The sequence below is a fragment of the Mauremys reevesii genome, linkage group 8 (assembly GCF_016161935.1).
Source record: "Mauremys reevesii isolate NIE-2019 linkage group 8, ASM1616193v1, whole genome shotgun sequence".
In the NCBI taxonomy this organism is placed as follows: Eukaryota; Metazoa; Chordata; order Testudines; family Geoemydidae; genus Mauremys; species Mauremys reevesii.
In genome coordinates, this window is record NC_052630.1 from 554,383 (window position 1) to 577,282 (window position 22,900).

Genomic DNA, 22,900 nt, shown 5'->3' on the forward strand with positions numbered 1-22,900 from the left:
TTCAGAGCCTTTGGTGAGGGACTGTGTTAAAGACTTTTGAAAATCCAATACACTGTATCCACTGGATCAATCTTGTGACACCCTCAAAGAATTCTAACAGATTAGTGAGGCATGGTTTCCCTTTAAAAAAGCTCTGTTAACTCTTCTCCAAAAAATCATGTTTATGTATGTGTCTGACAATTCTGTTCTTAACTATAGTTTCAACCAATTTTCCTGGTACTGAAGTTAGGCTCATTGGCCTGTAATTGCCAGGATCGTCTCTGGAGCCTTTTTGAAAACTTGGTGTTCCATTAGCTATCCTCCAGTCATTTGGTACAGAGCTTTGTTTCAGTGATAGGTTACATACCACAGTTAGTAGTTCTGAAATTTCATATTTGAGTTCTTTCAGAACTCTTGGGTGAATACCATCTGGTCCTGGTGATTTATCAATTTGTTCTAAAACATCATCTTCTACAGGAACAGCAGTATGGGACACTGTTTCAGAATTGTCACCCAAAAAGGATAGCTCTGATGTAGGTAGGGCCAGATTAAGGTTATGAGGGACCTAAGGCTAATGGGAGGGAAGGACCTAAGTATGAATTACATATTGCAAAAAAAAGTATGAAGTCAAACATTTATCTACATCGGGGTGGGCAAACTGCGGTTCATGGGCTGGATCTGACCCCCAGGATTACCACCCCCGTGGCGCTGCAGGCCCCGCGCTGCTCCCAGAAGCGGCTGGCACCACATCCCTGCGGCTCCTGGGGGAGGGGGGAAAGAGGGCTCCATGTGTGCAGGCACCACCCCCCACAGCTCCCATTGACCAGGAACCGCAGCCAGTCGGAGCTTCGGGGGAGGTACTGCAGACAAGGGTGGCATGCGGAGCCATGGTGCTAGCCACTTCTGGGAGTGGCACAAGGCCAGGGCAGGCAGGTAGTCTGCCTGAGCCCTGCTGCGTGCTGCTGCCACCCCGGTGCCACTCCAGGTAAGAGGTGCCTGGCCGAAGCCCACACCCCAGACCCCTCCTGCACCCTGCCCCGAGCCCCCTGCCATGCCCCATACCTCTCCTGCACCCCACATCCCAACCCCCTGCCCTGAGCTCCCTACCACACCCTGCCTGCACCCCAACCCCCACTGCACCCCTCATGCACCCCAACCCCACATTTCGCACCCCTCGTGCACCCCCAGCCCCCTGCCACACCCCTCCTGCACCTTGAGCCCCCTGCCGCACCCCCCCTGCACCCCAACCCCCTGCCCTGAGCCCCCAACCCCCTGCCCTGAGCCCTCTGCCGCACCCCACACCCCGTCCTGCACCCCAACCCCCTGCCCCAGCCCTACATTCATGGCTCTGCATGCAATTTCCCCACCCAGATGTGGTCCTCGGGCCAAGAAGTTTGCCCACCCCTAATCTACATGCATATTTACATATTATTTATTTATGTAAAATTATCAAGTTTATTCTACTCTCACTACACTCAATTCTTCAAACAGATACTTCTGAATAAGAGGTAGCACGAGGGATGCTATGCTGGCCTTCTCTTAGGCCTCCTTCCTCCTAGGTAGTGGAGTGCTCGTCTGTATGAGGATGAACCCTGCAACATTCCCTATCCTGCTCACCTCTTTCCACCTGGTGCGTCTACCCTCAGCTCTCCACATGGCACAGTTCAAAGCCCAGCCCTGCAGGTGTTTCCCCCAAGCTATGGACTCTGCACCACACACCCTATCTCACTGACTGCACTCTGGGAAGCAGCCAGCTTTTATTATGTACAGGAAAACCACTCAGGTGTAAAATCCACTGATGCAGAGGAAGTAATAGTGGGAAAATTACATTGGGTGGCATTGTATTTTAGGCTATCTTGCTCTGAAAGCTGCCTCCCAGTGTTGGGCTGGCTGAGGACAATGAACTACTGTTTTCACACTGAACCCAAATATTATTTGTGGTATGATACCCAGTTTGTGTAGTTAATCTCCAGTGATTCACCATATCAGGCCACTCTGTCACCAAGTTCTTCCACAATTAGAATCATAGAATAGAATTATAGAACTGGAAGGGACCTTGAGAGGTATCTAGTCCGGTCCCCTGCACTCATGGCAGGACTAAGTATTATCTATTCTAGAATGTGTGATCAGCAGCTCAGACATGAGGTTTTTTTAAGCATGAGTTCTGTGTGCACCAGCCCCCTACGGTTTGCATTTGTTTGTTTTAAGTTTTCTGTAAGAAAAAGGTTACAGCTAAAAATGACACAGATCTTTAGATGGTTGCCCAGTCATAATATTTAGCACTTCTGTATTATGTTAGCTCTTCAAAATCACTGTACAAACATTAAACAAACTTAATCTAAAGCCTTTCAGCTTTTGAATTACTAGGTGTTGACAAAACAGAGCTAGTCCCTGTTGTGATCTCTGCCCCCCGTGAACAAAAAGACCTAATTGAAAATCAACATCTTAAAGAACCATGAAGGATCTTTCAAAAGAACAGTACAACCAAGGCTGCTGTAGTGACACCCTTGTTACCTCTGGTCTGGTGTTTGTTTAAGGCTGGTGTAGAATGAAGGGAGAGCTTCCTGTTTTGTTTGCATGTGTAAATCAAGCAGACCTTGCTTACTTTTTTCCCTTAAAGTGCTCAGAGTTTAGAGGAGGAAAGTGAATGAGATTCTGCTTATACCAGGTGTGAAAAAGCAGAAGGGACCAAAATCTATACATGCAAAAATCTGTTCTCCCTGAAGTCAATAAGGCTACACAGGTGTAACAGTCAGCAGGAATGGCCTGTTTTCTCATTTCCTTCTCAAATCACACACATTCCATACGTACCCAACATTTTCCACTTGGGAAAGTAGTTAGTCTGAGTTGAGACAGAAAAATGAGGACTAACTTCAGGTTTATTTAGCTTTAAATTTTTGGAATGAAACTCAAAAGAAAACAAATGTGAGGTACTTTTATGATGGATTGAACTGCTAGAGAACCAGCAAATGGACAGACCCTGCCTTCAGCCTATTCTGTCAGTCTTTCTGTCATAGCATGCTAAGAAGTGGATTTAAAATCCTTGCGGGAGAGGGGAAGGAGAAACATACAACATTGTTTGTTGAGCTTCCTCCAGTGCTTTTGTAACCCCTTAAAAGTACAAAGATGTGTTGGCCTGTGGAACTAGGCTGAGCATAAGGAAAGAACTTGGTTGCCTGTTGTGACGTTGTCTAATTAAAATATAACCAGGGAAATTATTGCTACCACTGTTATATAATTGCAACGAATCTTATACAAAGTATAACAAGTGGCTAGAAAGGATTAAACAGCTTGCAGGCTGAATGACCCAAAGCCAACCTTTAAGGTCATGTTAGAAAGGTATGTGAATGGTAATTAGGGCCATTTATGGTAAATAGGCTAGGACTTTGAAGTGCAAACCTGTATTGTTAGAGAATTAGAGGCGATACTAATTGTGTGCATCTTAGATACTAGCCACATAAACAGACAGTTCCTGTCTGTCACTATAACTATTAATTCAGAGATCAAAAGGGAATATTAACATTTAGATGAATCTTGAGTGAAATAATGTCATTGTCTATATGTCTCTTTGAAGTTTGTGATAGACTGCCTAATGAATAAATTGCCCTATATTAATTTGTGTAGCTAATTACTGGTGGTGGTAAGGAAGCAGAAGGTTACATCAAAAACCTATTATTTATCCAGGACTTTATGGTCAGGTGGATGCTAGAACACTATATAAAAATGGCGTGGGGCCTGATCTTGTCATCTCAGATCTGCTTAAGCTTCATCAGGGGAAGTTTGAGTTGCAAGATTGAGGTTCCAGTTCAGCTGGAAAAACCCAAATATGATATTGGACATTGGACTATAACCTATGGACTAAATTCTAAAAGAACTCTTTGAAACTACAAAGCTCACCATATCTGCTATATATCTGAACCTCAAGAATTGAACTCATGTCTTTATGTCTATTGATCTTTTAACCATACTCTTTTCTTTTAAAATAAATTTTAGTTTAGTTAATAAGAATTGGCTGTAAGCGTGTATTTGGGTAAGATCTGCAATATTCATTATCCTGGGAAGTAATGTGCTTGATCCTTTGGGATTGGTAGAACCTTTGCCGTTATATGATGAAATAAAGTTTTCAGAAATCTTCATCATATTTGACTTGGGTACCTGGATGTAGGCCTGAGGCTGGGTTACTTTAAGGGAACTATGTTGTTGGTTTCTGGGCAACCAGTGAGGTAATAAAGAAGCTGTTTTGTGCTGGCTTGGTAAATCTAAGTATTGAAATATCTACCAGCCTTGGGGATTATCTGCCCCATTCTTTGCAGTTCACCTTAACTGAGAGTGACCGCAGCTGGCCCCCCTGGGATCCTGGTCACCCCTGTGCATCCCAGTACAGAAAAGTACAAAGAAAAAAATTTGATTCCTTTGATTTTTAGTACAGTTCAATACAGTATTGAACACAGTGCATCACAAATCTGAGGCCCCTTAATGGAAGGTTCTGTAAAAGTTAAAGGACTGGTATCCAGAATGGGATGTTTTGTTTTTCTTACAAATGTGTGGGAATTCATTCCTTAAATATGGGCGGGGCAATAGTTCAGGCTGGAGCTGGATAGTGTGTGTGTAGGTTCTGTGCAAGCTTCCCAACCTACCGCTCTGGTACTGCCTCTTCCCCCAGCCACCCCCTTGCTGTGCCTCCCCACAGGCACTCACCACTTATCCAGAAATGGGACCCAGCACACATAGAAGTTGACAGTGATGGACACTAGGACCCAGGAGGCAGCGTCCTGGAGCTGCTTGGCAGCCTCAGCAGAGGAGAGGGACAGAGGGAGCCTCTTCCCTCCCCGGCAGCTAAGCAGAGCTCCCGGGAAATTGTGGGTGCGGGGAGAGAATGCCTGCTCAAACTACACCCACAGCTGGCACAGGTTCCCGTGGTAACCGGATTTTTAGTGTCCAGTCACCAGTGTTAACTGGATACCTGGCAGTGTGTTCCTGCAGCGTGGGGAGATGCAGCAGGCTGCTGTCTGGCTCCCGGCTGAGCTCCTTCCAAGCCACAAGGGGCTGCTTTGCCTTTCCTGCTATAATTGGAGATATACCAATCTCCTAGAACTGGAAGGGACCTTGAAAGGTCATTGAGTCCAGCCCCCTGCCTTCACTAGCAGGACCAATTTTTGCCCCAGATCCCTAAGTGGCCCCCTCAAGGATTGAACTCACAACCCTGGGTTTAGCAGGCCAATGCTCAAACCACTGAGCTATCCCTCCCTGGCAGGAGCGCTCCAGCAGGGCTGCGTGAGCAAGCTCAATCCCCCCCGCTCCTCCCCAGCCCCAGCCCCAGCCGCACCCCCTGCCTGACCAGTAGGGCCTAAAAATAGGAAGGCCTAAGGCTATGTAGCCTTATTACCCTATGGGTTAATCTCCCCCACATCTTCTGCAGTGAAGACCGTGGAAAGAATTTATTTAGCTTGTCTGCAATGGCCTTGTCTTCCCTGAGTGCTCCTTCAGCACTTTGGTCATCTTGTGGTCCCACTGCCTGTTGGGCAGGCATCCTGCTTGTGATGTACTTTAAAAAATTCTTACTGTTAGTTTCTGTGTCTTTAGCAAGTTGCTCCTCAAATTCTTTCTTGGCCTGCGTTATTATACTTTTATACTTAACCTGACTTCCACATTTTAAAGGATGCTTCTTTACCTCTAATGGCCTCCATAACTCCGTTGTTTAGCCATGGGACATTCTTTTTGTCCTCTGATTGTCTTTTCTGATTTGGGGATACATTTAGTTTGAGCCTAGATTATGGTATTTTTAAATAGTCCTCATGCTGCTTATGTGCATTTAATGCTTGTGAACAGCTCTTTTTTTTTCTATCTAACCAGCATCCTCATTCTTGTGTCATTCCTTTTTTTTAAAGTTAAATGGTACTGTGGTGATTTTGTTTTGTTTTAGTATTATCTTCCCTTCAAGGATATTAAATTTGATTACATTATATCACTGTTACCAAGCAGTTCAGCTACATTCACACCCTTGTGCTCCATTTTGGACTAAATCAAGAATTGCCTCTCCCCTTGTGGGTTCCAGGACTAGCTGCTCCAAGAAGCAGCAATGTATGGTGTCTAGAAGTTTTATCTCCGCATCATGCCCTGATGTGACGTACCCAGTCAGTATGAGGATAGTTGAATCACCCATTATTATTGCGCTTTCTGCTTTTGCAGCCTCTCTAACCTCCCTTAACTGTCACAATCAGTCATCATCCTGGGCAGATGGCCAGTTGTATATTCTTATTACTACACACCTCTTACTCAAGCATGAATTTTCTATCTATAGAGATTGTATGGTACAATTTGTTTCATGTAAGATTTTTACCTTAATTGCCTTTATGCTTTAAGATATAATGCCACTTCCCTCACAGCATGCCCCACTGTGTCATTCCTATATATTTATAGCATGGTATTACTGTGTCCCACTGATTATTGTCATTCAACCAAATGTCTGTAATGCCTATTATATCAATATTCTCATATAATGCCAGATACCGTAATTCACCCACATTAATATTTGGATTTATAGAATTTGTATATAAGCAATTTTACATTTTGTCAATATTCAGTTGTTTGCCTAAAAGTGTTATATTTAAATGGGACTCTATTTCATTTGACTGTTTCTCGCTAGTTCCTACCTGTATTTTACTAACTTATTTCCTATCTTCTTTACTAGGATATACAGGTGCAGAGCCTCATGACAGAATTTCATGAGTGCCCTGGGCTCAGAGTGCCCTGAATGCCAGAGACCCATTCCCCTTTTCAGCAGGGTACCTTAACTGCAAAAAGTCACTCTCCCAGCTTGACTGCTTCTGTACCCCCTTTCTCAGCACAGTTATTACAGGAATACAACCCACAGAAGCTTATGCCCAAATAAATTTGTTAGTCTAAGGTGCCACAAGGACTCCTTGTTGTTTTTGTTTGTTTGTTTGTTTTTTAATTTTAAGGAAGGAAGTTGTCATCTTTTAAACATGAGGCCTGGCCCTGGCAAAGTGACAATGTTTCTTCCACTCTGCTCCCCCGGGGCCAACTTTATGGAGCGAAATAAGAACTCAGACTCCAGAATGTCACACGGCCCCAGCCCAAAAGTAATGAAGTTATTGGAGTCTGCTGCTGCTCTGGATTTATGAGGCCCCTCGAGAGTTCTTGAAGGGTGTCCAACATCCCTGTTAACCATCCCCTGTTCTATATGTCATGTAGATAGAAAAGGCATTGCATGATGGAAAACGATCAGCCCCAGAGGCTGCTCATTCAGGATTCAGAGCAGTTACTGGAACCATTCCAGGAAGAGCAAAATTGACTCTGTGACCCTGGCTTGGATTAAAGATGCTGAGTGCAGAACACAGTAATTGAACTGAGAGGGTCCACAGAGCCACACACAGAGGGGAGGGGACAGGGGGCTCCCCTCTGTAGCATGCATCAGTGAGAGGGGTGACACAGGAGATTTGTCTCAGGAGATGAAATCATGCAGATGTTGCCTCTCCCTAGGTTGGCCAGTAACACTACTCCCCTTAAGGAACCCTCCTCAAGGACTCCATTACTGACAACATGCAGCCTATTCTGCCAGTCCCATAAGCAGGCATCAGGGGCACATCTCACTTAAACACTAGTTGGGAGAGACTGTGCAGAGGAATGACAGCTCTATTTTATTATTACTGAGGAGAGCCCTCTCCCCCAGCACTGGGTCAGTGGCAGCCTGTACACTGAGAAATAGGGACATGGAGAACTTGGCTCCTGGTGTGGGAGCTGCCTCCCTTCATTACAAATGTGAACAGATACAGAAAACCTCTGGAAAACTACACAGCGATCAGCTGGCCACATGCCACAAGGGAGACAGACTGACACACAAGCACAATCTCACTGAAGGCTTCACTAAGAAGTAAAAAAGTGTTTACCAGCAAGTGGAGCAGGGTCCTGAGCGTCAAGAACTCAGTTATATTTCAGGCTCTGCCATCCTGTGGCAAGTATAGAAGAGAAGATGACTCAGTTTCTCCCCTTTAAATCTGACAGGGGTGCCTTTTTATTATTACTCTTGTAATTATTTTCATTAATACCAAAAGGGGAGGGGGGAAATAGTGGGACCTGTTAACTGTTTTGCTTCTTCATGATGTAGAGAGGTCTGCAAGGCTTGTGAAAGGATTGTTCTGCTTTGTTTACATCAGAAATCCAGGCCCTGTCTAGAATGGAAGACTGTGATGACTGAAGCTAGTGAAATAATGTCATCAAAAAGAACAGATGGAAAGCTGCTGCAGCTGAAAGTAGAGGGAGGTTTTACCCAGACTGCTTAAAACTATTTTTTTGTTAAGATCCATTTAACTCCAATGGGTACCTCAACAATTTGAAGAAAGGATATTTTTGTTAAAGATTCAATGCCCTGGCCCTTTCAGTTAAGGTGAACAAGATCACAATACAGTGGTCCAACAAAACTAGGGACACCAGAGTTGACATTCTAATATTTCTAGGGTAAAAAATAAACAGGAAAGAACACATACAAAAAACTACCACATATTTCAGACCCCCTTTATCCATAAAGGGGCAAAAAAGAAGCAAGCATTTAAAAAAAAATCCTTTTCAGGTCACCTCTAAAGATGGCCAGTTCCAAGTAGTATTAGTCAAACCAACCCTCTTGCTGAGAAGCTGGATAGAAACCCAGTGCCCATCTGACAGAGCTGTTCAGAATGGAAGCCTGTTGGCCTCAGGAAAATTCAGAGTGCTAAATAGTATCTGGCTCCTGAGCTGCAACCTGAACAGATTGCTAACTACTTTGTCTAAAATTAAACAGTTACAGTGGAATCATGTTAATCTCTACTGTAATGGATTCTGCTAAGGTTCCCAGAGTAACATCACTCCCTTGGCAGCTCTACTTCAAGGACACTTTTAGCCCCAGAAGAGTCACCCCAGATTTCAAACAAAACTGTCTCCCAACAGAGCATTTAGGGATGGGCAGCTCCATACATTAAAACAAATGGCTTTGAATTCTATTCTCCATACTCCCCATGCATCACCTGAGGAGATGCTCAGAATCAGGACAGAGAAAAACAGCAGAAAGAAGCTCAGTTTGCTTGGGTGTTTATACCTCTCCCCCCACACCATGTCTGTCTTGTCTATTTAGATGTAAAAACTCTCAGGACATGGATCCTCTACTACTGTGTTGTTTGCGCAGTGGCCAGCACAATGTGGCTCCACTCTAGTTTGACACTATTGTAATAAACGTGATTAATAAGAAGAATAAATTTTGGTCACTATTTGAAAAGGCATAAGTGGTAGGGACAAACTGGAAATAAGTCTTATTCAAAACAGGTTCAAACAAACCTGACCCTGACTCAAACTTTCCCCAGGAGAGACAATTACACCAGTTCTCATTTCCCAAAATTTCTGAATGTGTGTGTGGGAGCAACACTCTCCACCACCAAAAAACCCTCTAAACCTCTGAGTGAAGGGCGAGGACACTATACAACGACACTATACAGGAACAAAGGCAATAACCAGCATCTTTGTGAGCAATTTCAGTACACTGTATGGAATGGAAATAGGTTCTTGCTTGTTATATCCCAAGCATTTTGGGAATCAGAAGTACATCGGATTTCCAGGAAGATACAGAACAGAAATTCTGCTGGCAGGTGAAGAGGAATGTGCAAGCATGAACCCCCTAAAACCCAATGCAACTTCCAGGGACAATTAAGGGAAGAATCCTTGGTACATGTGTATTTCAACCTCCAGACACTCCTTTCCAAGTGCTGGACTCTTCCTTCATGTGTCCTCGTGCCCTCCATTAAAGTCAATGAGCTTGCACAGAAAAACAGAGAGCAGAATTGCTCCCAAATTTTGTATACTCACAATGGAACTGCTTGTTGCGGGGGAGGGGCAGGGAATGATACACACCCATCATAATAAGGCAGAGAATTAGCTGAAAGTGCTCTACAGATAGTATACATCTGTTTTTCTATTCTAGGCTTTTTTTTTCCCAATTAGGAAAAAAAGATAGCAGGTGTCAAATAATGGGATATTTTGCCCACAGTGAGGTAGTTCTGGCACAGCCTCGTTTGGTGCACAAGAAAGGATAGAAACAATTTCTGGAAACAATATTCACTGCTTGATGTAAGAGGATGGATTAGATAAGACATTTCAAGCCCCTCCTTTCTGCCTCTGACTTTGCTATCAAAGCCCATTATGATGGAGCCAGAGAAATTATTTCACCAGAATGAGTTAGTCATGTTGCTTTTACCAGTTATGCTGTCATATTTTAAACAAACCACGAATCACAATGCTGATCAGTAGTGTGACCTAAACAGCAATCAGTCAGCACAGGCAGATCTCCAACACTGAGCCTGAACAGGGATTTCATTGTAAAGAGTATTTGCAGCTATCAAGAATATATACACTTGTTCTAAGGTCCAGAAGGAGGTGAAAGGCAGCCCAGTTGAAAGTCTTTGGATAAAGATAAAAAGGGAAAAAATAGAGGTGATGCCATGGTAGGGGTCTACTGTAGACCACCCAAGCAGGAAGAGGAGGTGCATGAGGCATTTACAGAATAATAGAAATATCCAAAACACAAATGCTAGTAGCAATGATGGACTAAAAATCCAGACATCTGTTGCAAAAGTAATATGGCAAAACACAAATTTTCCAAAAAATTCATTGAATTTATTGGGGACACTCTGTTTCAGAAAGTGGAGGAAGTAACCAGGGAGATTGCCATTTTAGACTTGATTCTGACCAACAGGAAGGAATGGGCTGTGAATCTGAAGGTGGAAGGCAATTTGGGCGAAAGCAATCATGAAATGATAAGATTTAATGAGTCTATGGAAAGGAAGGAGTGAGAACAACAGAATGAGGACAATGGACTTTTAAAAAAGCCAACTTTAAAAAACTCAGACAACTCAGGTAAAAGTCCCATGGGAAGAAAATGTAAGAGATGAAGGAGTTCTGGAGATCTGGCAGCTTCTCAAGGAGACAATATTAAAGGCACAACTGCAAACTATCCTAAAAGACAGGAAGACTAGCAAGAAGCCAATTTGGCTCTATCAGTAGCTCTTTAATTACCTGAAAATCAAAAAGGAATCCTACAAAATGTGGAAACAGAGACGAATAGCTGAGGAGGAGCACAAAAGAAGAGCACAAGCATGTAGGGACAAAATCTGAAAGGCTAAGGCGCAAAATGAGGTACATCTAGCAAGGGACATAAAAGGAAATAAAACATCGTTCTTTAAACACATTAAGAACAAGAGAAAGGCGAAGCAAAGTGTAGGTACTCTATGTAGGTGGAAAGGAGAGCTAACAACTGATGATGACAACAAGAAGGCTGAGGTATTTAATGCCCATTTTGCTTCAGTCTTCACTAAAAAGGCTAATGGTCACCAGATACTAAACAATTAATATTAACAACAAGGGTGAAAGAACGCAAGCCAAAATAGAGAAAGAATAGGTTAGAAAATATTTAGATAAGTTAAATTGATGCAAGTCATCAGGGCTTGATGAAATTAATTCTAGTGTACTTTAGGAACTAGCTGAAGCAATCTCAGAACCGTTAGAAATTATCTTCAAAAACTCACAGAGGATGGGTGAGGTCACAGATGACTGGAGATAGCCAAACATAGCACCTATTTTCACAAAGGGGAACAAAGAGGACCTGGGAAATTATGGACCAATCAGCCTAACTTCTTCTTCTAACAGCACTTTGAAAGATAGTGGAATAAATTATTAAACAATCAATTTGTAAGCACCTAGATAACAGTGCTATATAAAGTAGCCAGCATGGATTTGTCAAGAACAAATCATGCCAAATCAACCACATTTCTTTCTCTAACAGGCTTACTGGCTTAGGCCTGGTCTACACTATGCGTTTAAACCGGTTTTAGGAGCATTAAACCGATTTAACGCCACACCTGTCCACACTAAGAGGCCCCTTATATCGATTTTAATGGCTCTTTAAATCGGTTTCTGTACTCCTCCCCGACGAGAGGAGTAGCGCTAATATCGGGATTAACATATCGGAATAGGGTTAGTGTGGCCGCAAATCGACGGTATTGGCCTCCGGGCGGTATCCCACAGTGCACCACTATGACCGCTCTGGACAGCATTCTGAACTCTGATGCACTGGCCAGATAAACAGGAAAAGCCCCGTGAAGTTTTGAAATTCATTTCCTGCTTCCCCAGTGTGGAGAGCTCATCAGCACAGGTGACCACGCACAGCTCATCTGCACAGGTAACAATGCAGTCTCCTGAGAATCGAAAAAGAGCCCCAGCATGGACTGCACGGGAGGTACTGGATCTGATCGCTATCTGGGGAGAGGATTCAGTGCTAACAGAACTGCGTTCAAAAAGACAAAATGAAAAAGTATTTGAAAGAATTGCAAGGTCTATGACGGATAAAGGCCACACCAGGGACTCACTGCAGTGCAGAGTGAAAGTCAAGGAGCTCAGACAAGCCTATCAGAAAACCAAAGAAGCAAACGGAAGGTCCGGGGCAGGGCCAAAAACATGCCGCTTCTACGCTGAGCTGCATGCTATTTTAGGGGGCTGCGCCACAAGTACCCCACCCCTGTCTGTGGATTCTGAGGTGGGGGTTGTAATCTCTGCCATGGCTGAGGATTATGCGGACGGGGAAGATGACAATGAAGAAGGTGAGGAGGATGACCTTGCAGAGAGCACACAGCACTCCGTGAGCCCCAACAGCCAGGAGCTTTTTCTCACCCTGACGGAATTACCCTCCCAACCCACTACCCCAGACAATGAAGCCATGGAAGGGACCTCTGGTGAGTGTACCTTTGCAAATATCAAAGATTGTTTTTTAAGCAAGCGTTTTTTAATGATTGATTTGCCCTGAGGACTTGGGATGCATTCGCTGACAGTATAGTTAATTAGAAAAGTTTGTTAACATGTCTGGGGATTGAGCAGAAATCCTCCAGGGACATCTCGATGAAGTGCTCCTGGAGGTACTCCAGAAGCCTTTGCAGAAGGTTTCTGGGCAAGGCAGCCTTGTTCCGTCCACCATGGTAGGACACTTTACCACGCCATGCATGTAGCAAGTAATCAGGTATCATTGCATAGCAAAGTATAGCTGCGTATGGTCCCGGTGATTGCTGGCATTCAAGAAGCATCCGTTCTTTATCTTGCTGTGTTATCCTCAGCAAAGTGATATCGTTCAGTTTAACCTGGTTGAAAATCAGGAATTTAAGTAAGGGGGATGGCCATTTTCCTACTGGGTTCGTGGACTGCAGCACCTTAAAAGAAAACCCTTTCCTGCACGTAGCCAAGTGGGGGGAGGGGAGGAGTGAAATGCCGATGATCTTTTTCGTGTTTGGTCAGTGGGGATCTTCCCCAAGCTACCTGACAGGCAGTGGGGGGGGGGGCAGGGAAGGGTGTTGATTAGCAGGGAGCTAGCATGGTATTAGCCATGCGTTGGGGGGAGGGGTAAATCACTGCAGAAGCCGAAAGACAGTGGCTTACCATGGCCGCATGCAAGCTGAATTCTGATGCCCGGACCTGTGTCTGTGAGATCTGTAACCCCAGAGCATGAACTTCTATGCTAGTAATTTTTGGCAATCAAGAGCATAAGAACGTCTATACTGGGTCAGGCCAAAGCTCCATCTAGCCCAGTATCCTGTCTTATGACAGTGGCCAATGCCAGGTGCCCAGAGGGAATGAACATAGCAGGTAATCATCAAGTGATCCATCCCCTGTCGCCCATTTCCAGTTTCTGACAAACAGAGGCTAGGGACACCATCCCTGCCCATCCTGGCTAATAGACATTGATGGTCCTGTCCTCCATGAATTTATCTAGCTCTTTTTTGAACCCTGTTATAGTTTTGGCCTTCACAACATCCTCTGGCAAAGAGTTCTACAGGTTGACTGTGTTGTGTGAAGAAATACTTCCTTTTGTTTGTTTTAAACCTGCTGCCTATTAATTTAATTTGGTGACCCCTAGTTCTTGTGTTATGACAAGGAGTAAATAACACTTCCTTATTTACTTTCTCCACGGCAGTCATAATTTTATAGACCTCTATCATATCCCCCTGTAGCAATGCAGGACTCACCCCTGCAGCGCCTCCTGCTGGTTGTCTCTGGGAATTAGCTCATCCAGCCTCCAGAGCACCCTCTGCAGGCTAGTGTCCCACTGCCACTTGGCCCTTGTGTCCCTCCCGGACCCCAGTGCCCCTTTCTCTGGGTTGCTGCCCCCTGGCAGTACCCCCACACTCTCAGGTTCTGGGTCTCCCCACCCAGAGATTCTATGGAACAGTTTGGTTCACTTAAGATGTTAAGTTCTCCTCACACTCCTCTGGGCCATCTTTTTTTATCTTCAAAAAAGTTTTTTCCTCCTGCTAACGATAGCTCATCTCAATTGATTAGACTCTGCCTGTTGGTATGCTTTCCACCTTTCATGTTCTCTGTATGTATAAATATCTCCTGTCTGTGTGTTCCATTCTATGCATCCGAAGAAGTGAGCTTTAGCTCACGAAAGCTCATGCTACAATAAATTTGTTAGTCTTTAAGGTGCCACAAGTACTCCTGTTTTTTTTGCGGATACAGACTAACACGGCTGCTACTCTGAAACCTTAAGATTTTTAGTATCAGAGGGGTAGCCCTGTTAGTCTGGATCTGTAAAAGCAGCAAAGCATGTACTCACCCACGAAAGCTCATGCTCCAAAACTTCTGTTAGTCTATAAGGTGCCACAGGACTTAAGATTTTTACTTCATTTGACTCTATGCTCTCTTTCACATATAGTGCCACTCCCCCACCAGCACGACCTGTTCTGTCCTTCCGATATATTTTGTACCCTGATATTACTGTGTCCCATTGATTATCCTCATTCCACCAAGTTTCTGTGATGCTTATTATATCAATATCCTCATTTAATACATGGCACTCTAGTTCATCCATCTTATTATTTAGACCTAGCATTTGTAAATAAGCACTTTAAAAACCTGTCACTTTTTAGCTGTCTGCCATTACATAATGTAACTGAATGGGGCTCTTTTTCATTTAGACAATCATAGAATATCAGGGTTGGAAAGGATCTCAAGAGATCTAGTCCAACGCCCTGCTCAAAGCAGGACCAATGCCCAGACAGATTTTTGCCCCAGATCCCTAAATGGCCCCCTCAAGGATTGAACTCACAACCCTGGGTTTAGCAGGCCAATGCTCAAACCACTGAGCGTTATGAATATAGGTGCATTATAAACCCATCTTGCAAAGACAGCCATCCTTCATGACAATTTCAGAGATCCCCAAAGGTTGACTAGTTCATGGAGACCAAACAGCACCCATCACCCCTAGAAGTAGCTCCCCTCCAAGTCCTAAGAACTGAGCCCATTAATTTCCTGGGAGATTAGTGGAGCTTAGTTCATCATTTGACTGTTTCTCATCAGATCCTACCTGTATTTTATCATCTTCCATCCTCTCCTCCTAACTAGGACATACAGAATTTCCATTAATAGATCTTCCTCTAAGAATGTCTCTGTCCGAACCACGTGCTCCTCCACATCTCTCGGCTTTCCCCCAGCCCTTAGTTTAAAAACTGCTCTATGACCTTTTAAATTGTAAGTGCCAGCAATGTGGTTCCATTTTGGTTTAGGTGGAGCCCATCCTTCCTGTATAGGCTCCCTCTTTCCAAAAATTTCCCCCATTCCTAATAAATCTAAATCCCTCCTCCCTACACCATCGTCTCATCCATGCATTGAGACCCTGCAGTTCTGCCTGTCTAATTGGCCATGTGTGTGAAACTGGAAGCATTTCAGAGAATGCTACCATGGAGGTCCTTGATTTCAACCTCTTACCTAGCAACCTAAATTTGGCCTCCAGGACCTCCCTCCTATCCCTCCCTCTGTCACTGGTACCTACATTTACCACGACCACTGGCTCCTCCCCAGCACTACATATAAGTCTATCTAGATGTCTCAAGAGATCCACAACCTTCGCATCAGGCAGGCAAGTCACCATGCAGTTCTCCCAGTCATTGCAAACCCAGCTATCTATGTTTCTAATGATCAAATCCCCTAAAACTATTACCTGTCTCTTTCTAATAACTGGAGTTCCCTCCCCCGGAGAGGTATCCTCAGTGCGAGAGGATACTATGACATCATCTGGAAGGAGGGTCCCAACTATGGAATGTTTCCCTCTGCTCCAGTTGGATGTTCTCCTTCCCTGAGACTTTCATCCTCCTCAACAGCACAGAGGCTGTCAGATCAGGGGTGGGACCATTCCTGGAAAGTCTCATCTATGTATCTTTTGGTCTCCCTTGGCTCCTCCAGTTCAGCCACTCTGGTCTCCAAAGCCTGTACACAGTCTCTGAGGGCCAGAAGCTCCTTGCACTGAAGCACACATACGCCACCCGCCCATAGGTCAGGTAATCATACATGCTGCATTGGGTGCAATAAACTGCATAGCATACACCCTGTGGCAGACTTCTGCCTGCATTTTCTTTTCATTCCTGCAGCTCATTCCTTTGTTTTCATCAGGGGCATGTTTGGCCTTAAGTTTAAAGAAGTTTAAAGAACATTAAGCATATCTAGTGCCCCTCCCCAGACTCCCTCTCTAAACTCCCTTGCAATACTCCCTTGCTCGCTAGCTCCTCTGGTCGCTTAGGAGTGGGCTTTTTAAAGCCCTGGTCTTCCTGAGTAGTCCCGCCTCCTGTTTAAGGGTTGATGGGTGCTAAAGGGCTTAAAAATCAAAGCCTCGTTAAGAAGCTTTCAGCCTTGCCTAGGCTCAGCACACGGTCCTGCCAACAAACAGATCACACAGTATATTTCAGTCAAGCAGCAAGCACACCACAAACAACAAACTTACCCCAAGGGTCATGTAATCACTCCTCCTTCACCTGGAGAACTCCTTTGCAAAGTTGCTCATGTTCAAACATTTACGTTTGAGTCCTTTCTGGAGTAAAGTCCGTCCCTTCCCAAAAGCAACAGGTTGTCAATGATCTACAGTAAAGAAATAATAGAGCCTGTGTTGCTAACACCAAGTAGTGAGGTCATATCTCCACCCCAGCAGGTCAAAGGATTGCAGAATAAACAAAGGCAAAAGACAAGAGAACTTCAAAGTAAAATCACCAATGTGAAGAGGAGAATCAGGGAAAGAGAGGAAGGAAGATGAGGAAGACTGGGGAGACTAATTTTGTTTTCTTGCGCAAACCTGAGAAGCAAGTGAGTTTAGAATACGTAAAGCAAGAATTCACAGGGGGGGCATTGTAGTTAATGGGGACCTTAACCCCTTGGAATGCATACTGTTCAGTAACAACCACCCAGAGCTGGGAACAGAACCCAGGAATCCTGACTCCCAGTCCTTGTTGTTCATAAATGGGTAATATTTTTCCCCAATACAAGCAGGTATGAATTGACACATTAGCAACAGTGAACAGACAGAATATCCCAGTACTGCAAATTCCTGATGGCTAGAAAAAAGGTCTTTTAATGCACTGGAAACGTCTGCTTTTAATTGTAGATAGTAGTTTTGCCCAATTTCCAATTCTTAAAAATACAAGAATAAAATAATAATTAAAATCTGGGGACTGGATGGCTCAGGGCTCAGTAATTAATAGAGACTTTTACCTCTAAGTTACTCCCTTCTAGCCTGACCCAGATTGGTGCCGACTGAAAATTGTTTCCATGCCTGCCTGGTTGCCTGTGGTATGTGAAAGGAATCTCAGCCTGATTCTAGTGGACAGATGTTCATATCATAAGAGACACTGCTCTACCAGCACTGATTGATCCCCTTCTTGGCAGTCTCAGCAGAGAGTCCAAGGACCAAATGGTTCATGGAGAATGACCACAAAGAGGTCCAAAAAGGTCAGGCATGAAGCAGCCTAGCCAGGAATACGAGCCCCCATTCTGTACCTGTCCTGGGCATGAAGAGAGGATGTAAGTGACAGGGAGACAAACTAATTTTGAAAAAAATAAAAGTACATCCCTAACAAGATCCTCCACCTAGGGAGCAAGCTGGTTTGGATAGAAACACCAACCAAAATGTAGGAAACATTTCACAACACTGAAATTGAGGGAAACAAGTAGGAAGCCTCCAGCAAGGGGTTCTTGTTCAGCCTAATGCAGATGTCAGTTAATTAGAGGAAAAGGTTATATCATTAGTGGCCAAATCAATACAAAAAAGATTAAGAGCCTTGGACAGCAAACTCCTATGCTTTCCAGCAAGCACCCGGGGCTGTACGTAGCTAAAACTCAATACACATTAACGGGCTATCGCTGTAGACTTGAATTGGGATGTCTTCTTGAAATACTTTAATTGGACTCTCTCTAGCATTATCAATGCTAAACAAGATGTCAGATTTAGGCAGAATCTCTCCCAAATGGGACTGGCAGCCCAGAATCTGAAACCCCCCACCACATTAACTTCAGTTACAAACCTTGCTTCCTTTCTGATTATATTAATAGTCTCGTTCCCACAGAGCCACAAGCCTGAGTGACTGAGGAGTGTGGTTGGGTACAGATGTCATGTGCCCTCTTCTGACTTGCTTCTCCCTCTCCCCAAATCCCCAGCTGTGCCCCTGCACCTCAGGTCTGATGGGCAGTGCTCCCTACAAGTCCAGTCCTGGGCTTTGTCTGAACCCAGAATCTGCAAGTCATGCTAGATTGCAAACCTTTTACCTTAGATTTAGCCTCCTCTGAAAGGAACACAAATCAGACTGTAGAACCTGCTTGAAATTAGCAGGTCAATAAGTGGAAAATGCCCCAATCGATAACATCCATAACTGGTTTGATATCTGACACTGCAATATTATGTGAGGCAGCACAGGGGTTCTGACAACATAAAGCTTTATCTAAAACATTTCCCATCATATATATCAATGTAAAACTGCACTATAGAGACTTCCCCAGGTCTGTCACCTGATCAAGAAGACATAACTGACATTATACTCTGTAATGCACACACATAAGGGGGCTGAATTCAAGTTGAATGGGCAACACTCCTTCTGGTATATCCTAACTTGAGAGTGTTTGACTTTGCAACCTTTAATTCTTTTTTAATCCTTAACTTTGTATTTTCTAATTTTTTATGGTTTAGTTTATTTATGAGAGCAATCTTAACATTAAATGAATTTTTTTGTTTGTGAATTTCTCTATTTTTTAAAAAGAAAGAAAAATTAATATAATAATATATGGAGATATACCTATCTCATAGAACTAGAAGGGACCCTAAAAGGTCATGGAGTCCAGTCCCCTGCCTTCAATAGCAGGACCAAGTACTGATTTTGCCCCAGATCCCTAAATGGCCCCCTCAAGGATTGAACTCACAACCCTGGGTTTAGCAGGCCAACACTCAAACCACTGAGCTATCTCTCCCCCCTTTTATACCCACTTACACATTTTTTGTCTTCTGTGTATATTGTAGTGCCATTGTTATCTTTAAAAGCAGCAAAGAGTCCTGTGGCACCTTATAGACTAACAGACGTTTTGGAGCATGAGCTTTCGTGGGTGAATACCCACTTCGTTGGAGTGGGTATTCACCCACGAAAGCTCATGCTCCAAAACGTCTGTTAGTCTATAAGGTGCCACAGGACTCTCTGCTGCTTTTACAGATCCAGACTAACACGGCTATCTCTCTGATATTGTTATCTTTGGGAAGCTCCATATTTTATCAACTAGTGTCACATTGACCAATATATTGAAAATAATTAAATTAAAATGTAGCAAAATAAAACATGTTTAATGCAACCAATGCAACTATTTTCCCCCACGGGACTGGAGCACCCATGGGGGAAAAAATGGTGAGTGCTGAGCACCCACCGGCAGCCCCCCATCAGCTCTCCCTCATCCCCCAGCTCCTCCTGCCTGTCGGCGGGCCCTGTGGACCAGGGCCTCCACTCCCTCCCGCCACAATCAGCTGTTTTGTGGTGTGCAGGGAGACTGGGTGGGAGGGGGGAGGAGCAAGGACATGGCATGCTGGGGGGGGGTGGAGCACGGGTGGGAAGAGGCGGGGATGGGATCTTGGGGGAAGGGGTCAAGCACCCCCTGGCAGTTTGAAAAATCGGCACTTGTGAATGCAACTTCAGTTTTAGTTGAACTTCTAAATGCCCTATACATATATTTTAACTGGGTAACAAAACTGAGTAGGGCCTCTTACTATAATTTCCCACATTTTTTTAAAATATTCATAAAGCCATAGCCGCCAATCTGTAATCATATAAACAATATACAAGGAAAAGGTCTGTAAAATTGTTTCTTATGTTCATGTAAATCCTTTTCAGGAAAATAACAAAAAAATAGCCTTTGAAAAGAAACAGTGTAATTTAGCATAGTACAAACCCAAAGGAGCACAGGAGGAGCTTATCAACACAGCCTGCTTTTATTACAGCTCCTTCTGTAACCCTTCTTTTTCATAATGTTAGTATAGTCTGAGATAAATCAGTTATCAAAAGCAGCCATTACCAGGACAATCAGCAACAGGGACTCTCCCCAGATATTCAAATTAACAGGATGGAATGAGTGATGAGTGGGTGATTACATTTGATGTCACCATGTTACTGCTCAGGCAGCACATGAGCACTGTGAGGAAAACAATCAGGCTTTTCCTGTGTTCCAGTTTTCCCAAATTTCCTAAAACACAAGTAACATACAAATTTACACTGAAGAGCATTGCACACACATAGTAATTAGTGATTGGAATTTGGTTCAAGTTTCCTAAGTCATGTTTACAAAAAAGGTCAGACATTGAGGTACACACTTTGTAAAACAGAAAATTCTGTTTCAACCCTAGCTCTGGTTTCACTACTGCAAGGATGGGCCTGGGGAAGTAGGATGAAGGGTTTAGAGAAAGTATTGAAAATTAAAAGAAACAGACCTCCTAATGGTAAAAACTCAGAGCAGAGGAGATGGGAAGAAAGCTACGTCCATCATAAGATCAGAGAAGGTAGAAAGGAAGACATGAAGGGTCATCTTAGGTATCTGGGGAAGAAAAATATTTAAAAATAATCTCTAGAAATCAGAATATTTTCTTTCCTTTTCAAAATTACAAAATAATTAATGCAATTTAGAGAACAAATCTCTTTAAATAAGCAGAAGATTCCCAATACTAGTGCTCACCAATGCTTGCTGCACAGCATTATCACAGAAAAAAATAATTAAGCTGCAAAAAAATTACAGCCTGGTTCAGGAATAAACTGACATTTACTCAGCACGTAGAAGCATTTTATTACTGTGTAAACTGGAAGATATTACTCAATTAACCCCTAGCTGCTCCCATCTTTAAAAATTATGCCCTTGGAAAATGCAAGGCAAAGATCAGCTTCTCCACATACAATTCCTCTTGAATATCAAGTGCAGAGTGGTCCTGCAGTCCAAGCACACAGAAGCACAAGCCTCTATCCACCAACACCTTTGAGCACACTCCATCAGGGGAAAGTATGTGACAAATACAGTTGTGGGTCCCTAGTTACAACTTGGCAGGTAAGGATAACCTTATTACATCTGCACTGTGGCATTACCAGCTACAACATCAAGATAGTGTCATGCTTCTCAGTGCCTATGCTGTCATATACAAGATTGTGGCATGAAGCAAGGGAAGGAATTAATCCCTACACATGGCTCTGCTGTTGGGAAACACTACAAAACCAAATGCATTCATTAAAATAAATTGATAAATAAAAACAAACAAAATACATAAACAAACCTACACATTCCATATGGCTCACCCAAAACTTGCTGCTTTTGCTAGTCACACCATACTGGAACATAAACCATATAAATTAGCATAAAATTAACTCAAAAATCTATTCTTCCAATGCAACCAGAGTTTAGCCTGCTTTAACCAATGTTATATGCTCTTTAATGCTGTATACTTGAGAAACATGAAGCCATTGTTTTTCCCTACAATAATTCATACAAACTCATATAGTGCTTTCTGAAATAGAAGAGCAACACATTGTATTTTGCATTACCTTCCAGTTTAATTAAATGTTCCTGGGCTAAATCTTGTATTTACATACTTGTGACATGCTGCTAGTGCTGACTGTTCCATTTATAAACTGACTGGATTCAGTCCAATCATCTCTAGTTAATGTACCAGCCACTCACAGAGAGCTCAGAGTCTTGGGAGCTTTGCTATTTGGGACCTTATATTTGCTACAGTTATTAATTGGATATGTCTCTAGAATTGAATTATTTAAATTAAGTAAGTATCAGCACAGCCCTTTCGGCCCTTAGAACAGCCAAGACATTGATGGGGTATAGAACATCAAAATCACCTAAATTGAAATAGGAAGGATCTCAAATTATTTTTGTATACAGGGAAAAATAAAAGCTTTGGATTTAATTTTGGCACATGATTCTCAGGCAGAAAGGACTGATTTGGATGCAGAGTCTTGTTCCATATCTTGCTATGAGATATCCAAACGCAATAGTAACTATTGTATTTAAGAAGTGCATAAAAGCATAAAGTGTGTCAAAAGTTGTTTTTCAGGGCAATTTCTAATAAAAGATAATGCGGCATTATCAGTAAGCTATGTTCCCATGATGGTTATTCTGTATATTCTGTTCTATTATTACATTCCAGCATCCAGATTGTTGTTACCAGGGAGTGTCTACATTTTTGTTGTTCCTTTCCACCCCCTCAGTGCTTATTTAGTTATTCTGGCACATAGTGATTGCAAGAAAGTAAAATTATTTTATTTCTGTGAAAAGTAGGACATTTCCAATTTTGGAGAGTTTAAAGTTTCACCATAATGTTGCATTAAAATAACTTTTACATTGTCTTTTCTTGCTTTTTTAAAAAAGAGGAGGAAAAACATTGGCATGTTTATTTGCATGTGTGATTCAACGGAGTCTCAAGCCCTTGGGACTTGTAGAAAAATGAAAGGGAATCACTCAGGATCAAACATTCTAAAAAGGAGTGCATTAATAATTTAAATAATTTCAGCTACATATCTATTCAGTGGATGTGTATTTGACACACCACACT

The 22,900-nt window shown here is 43.2% G+C and overlaps 1 long non-coding RNA gene across 7 annotated transcripts in view; it reads right to left on the bottom strand.

Moving 5' to 3' along the window:
• The window catches only part of LOC120370941, a 108,866-nt gene that overhangs the window by 51,273 nt on the left and 34,693 nt on the right, over window positions 1-22,900 (bottom strand). For 4 of the 7 annotated variants that reach the window (XR_005584069.1, XR_005584064.1, XR_005584063.1 and 1 more), the window contains exons 2-3: window positions 20,786-20,889; window positions 16,781-16,914 (exon numbers count right to left, since the gene is read on the bottom strand). This is a non-coding gene — a long non-coding RNA (uncharacterized LOC120370941). The remainder of the gene's footprint in view (window positions 1-16,780; window positions 16,915-20,785; window positions 20,890-22,900) is intronic. The other 3 variants (XR_005584068.1, XR_005584067.1, XR_005584066.1) reach the window with 1 other exon arrangement.